The sequence below is a fragment of the Lathyrus oleraceus genome, chromosome 7 (assembly GCF_024323335.1).
Source record: "Lathyrus oleraceus cultivar Zhongwan6 chromosome 7, CAAS_Psat_ZW6_1.0, whole genome shotgun sequence".
Taxonomy (NCBI): Eukaryota; Viridiplantae; Streptophyta; class Magnoliopsida; order Fabales; family Fabaceae; genus Lathyrus; species Lathyrus oleraceus.
Genome location: NC_066585.1, coordinates 317232814 through 317236420, shown reverse-complemented (window position 1 = coordinate 317236420; position 3607 = coordinate 317232814). Strand labels below are relative to the sequence as shown.

Sequence of the window (3607 nt, the reverse complement as noted above, 5' to 3'; positions counted from 1 at the left end):
ACATTGTTTTACCCAAAACAGATGAGGAGTGGACGCATACCACACATCGAACGGATTTATAAATCTACATTCGGAAAAGCGTCATTATCTCTACTCAACAATCGTGGCCGAAACATTGTTTTATATCACTTAAGACAATATATCTTTCATTTATGAAAAAGGTTTTTGATTAGTCGCACAGCGGCGAGAGAAGAGTTTGATTGGTTTGATGTATTTTGAGTGATGGCGAGAACTTGGATGAGCGAGATATACATCTCGAATCCTAGCCTCAGGAGTGCATGGTATACACCATGTTCCATTTCCACCTTTATTTGCAAAAATGTTTAATAAGCATTACATGTCTTTGAATTTGATTGAGAAAGGGTTTGAAGAAACCGCGTTGACAATTTTAGGCGATGGCGAGAGTTAAGATTGGCGAGGCATACGTCTCGAATCTTAACCTCAGGAGTGCATGGTATACACCATGTTCCATTTCCATCTTTATTGAAAGAGTGTTTAAGTAAGAATTAGGTGTTTTGAGTTTGTTTGTGAAAATGACTTGACCTAGATCAAGTATTGATGGACGTTTAAAAGAAATTTGGATAAGTGTTTGAGAGAAAAAAGTGGGTAAATTGGATGATGGCGAAAGCGAGGATTGGCGAGATATACATCTCGAATCCTAGTCTCAGGAGTGCGCAGTATACACCACGTTCCACTTCCATCTTATTGAAAAGGTCTTAACTATAAATTAATATTTTTTTGAGTTTTTATTATGAAAATGGCTTGACATTGGATCAAGCATTTGATGAAGTTTTTGAAATGGGATGGAATAGGAGGGAGAAATGAGTTGATTTGTTTATTGAGAAAATGCTCGACGTTGGATCGAGTCTTTATTTTGTATTTTTTGAAATTGTTGATTTTATTCTTGTGTTAGTATCTAGCTAAACAGCCAAACAATAAAAGAAATAAAAAGTACAAAATTATTACACATTGGGGGAGTGGGGTACATTTGTCAAATGGGGATTAAAAAATCATGAAACAAATAAAATCGGGCCCAAACAAATAATGCATGAGTGTAAGTGCAAGAGAACCGGCTCATTGTAAGAAAGCCCAAGAGTAAGCTATGTGAGGTTGATGGCGATGCTTAAAAGGCAATCGACTTACAAGGGTTTGAAAAAGGGCTCGATATTAAATCGAGAAAATATGATTTTTATAATTTTCAAATGGTTTTGCATGCATGATACAGTTAAAAGAAAAAACAAATCATATTATTAAACAATAAATTGAAAAAGAAATGTGAATAATAAAACATAAAAAGAAAATAATAAAAAAAAATGAAAAAATTACACCTAGGAGTATCGAACCCACCACACTAAAGACCTAAACACCACTCCTCTCCACCAAGCCACTTAACAACTAACTGATAATTCAATACTAATCTAAATATATAAACTAAGGTAAATTAAAAAAGGAAATTAAAACTAAAAAAAACTAGTAAATATGAAACTATTGGACTACCCTAATCAAAATAAAAAATCCTACTTAATTAATATTTTACTCTAAACCTAAATCTAATTTAAATTTCTAACTATTAAATCTAAATAAATAAATAAAATGAAAACAGAACGCCTAAGCCCAGAATCGAACTGGTGACCAAAGAGGCAATGAACTATCTCCATCACCACTAGGCCACGAATGGTTAGTTGCTATGATAATGGCAAACCAAACATATGACCCAGAATAAATGAAATAACAAAAGCTAACAAAAAAGATGAAATGGGCCGTAGGCCCATCCGATCACCTCTATGTCCAAACATCAGTGAAAAAACGTGTTCCAAAATAGGGAAGGGTGATCGAGAAAAGCGCACCTGGTTCTCACAATTTCCTTTCCATTCTTCCTTTATTTCTCCAACAGCACAACAGATCTCTCAATCTGTAATCTCTCTTTCAACCGGCGACGGAGATATTGAGTGAACAGAAGTTTTCATGGATGATGGAAGCGATGACCTTTGGTTGTCTCGGTCCGAACAGGGAGGTGTTTCCAAACATTCGATGGAGGCGATAGTATTACCGGTAATGGCGGATCAATAGGAGCGAAGCCGGGTCAATGATGACGAGCTCAGATCCGTCGACGTCGAAACGGCATGAAGGGTTTGAAAGGGTGTCGTGGCTGACGGTGGAGGATCCGCTGATGAAGATTCCGGGTTTTTTAGGTTTGGCCGCCTCCCTCTCTCCCTCTTTTTTTCTCCCCCGATCTCACAAACTCGTCTCCTTTTTATATATGCAGCTTGGGGTTTCGGTTGGTGTTTAAAGGCTCAAAGGAGAAAGTTTCAGAAGCACTTTTGTTGCTCAGAAACGCTTTTATCCTGTTTCACGCTACACTTCCGGAAACGGTACCTTGAACTCTTTCTTTCTCTCTGAATTTGTCCTTATGCTCAATTTGGGAAATTTTGGATTCTAATGCTTGTCAATTGTTTTTGTATTACTGCAGTAACATTGAACATTGGAGAAATGCAACAGCAAAAACACTATGAGTTGTTATCTTGAATCTTCTGAATTGTTGTTGTTGGTTTGCAAGTGATAAACAACTCCAACTCAAACTCATCATCGCTTTTCTTTTTCTATTTTCTGTGTTTTCTTCACTCTGTATTGTTATTGGTGCTTGTATCAGTTTCTATGTCTTGGTATCGGTTTGGTAGAACACAAGAGAGAATCATCCGAAAATGACAACCTGCCGGAAGGAATTTGGCCTGCGACTCGGTGTCTTCTATTTGATACTGTTTAATATTTGCTTGCTTGCTGCTGATATCACTGTGGTTAATATTGTGCAGGAAATTGAAGATCAAGCGGTTGCAAGGAAATAAAACAGGTTGCTTGAACCGATGCAGTTTTTGAGGATGGCCTTGGATTTGCTTCCACTGTGGTATGAAACTGAAGACTTCTCCTTAACTTGTTTCTTTGCTGTACCAGTAACAAACTTCAAATATCGATGGCAGTTCATTGATCATACTGAAAAGGCGTCTCCTGTCAAATTGTCGAACCCGAACCTGGCTCCAAAATAGTAGGCAATAGCAAGTAACCATGAATCGCTATGAACAACAACTAAAGACAGCCAATCTTTTTCTGGCATGCTATCCCTGGCAAAGTTAATTCCAAGCACAGGCTCGGGAAGCTCCGGTGGAACTTCTTCAGCAGGTAAATTAACTTCCCACTGCTCACTAGGAAAGCCATATAAGCACAAATCCTCTTTATCAGGATCACATTGGTTATAGAAATCTTCAACATCAGTGGTGAGAGTTTTGATGAGACCAGCTCGACGACCCTTGAAATCCCCAAAAACTCTTCAACGGTGCAAGGATTATACTGTGCGCGCGAGTCCATTGTAGGTTCACGTGGCCTGGCAGTAGAAGAGTGAGAGTGAAGTAGGAGTGAGAGGAATATGCTGAGTTTGTTGTGGATTTGGAAGACCAAACTAGTTCAAAAGGTTACGGTGAGTTTTTTCTGGATCTTGTTATGTTCTTCTCACTTTCTGCTATGGCCTTTGTAAACGGAACAAGGACTATTTAGAAAACAAAACAGGGTTGTAATAAAATGACCATTTCTGTGTGTATTATGCAGGTTATGGCTG

General features: G+C 38.0%; 1 pseudogene; it reads right to left on the bottom strand.

Moving 5' to 3' along the window:
* Nucleotides 1-2821: 2821 nt before the first annotated feature.
* On the bottom strand, nucleotides 2822-3360 carry LOC127103603 (PHD finger protein ALFIN-LIKE 4-like; annotated as a pseudogene).
* Between the last annotated feature and the right edge of the window lie 247 nt (nucleotides 3361-3607).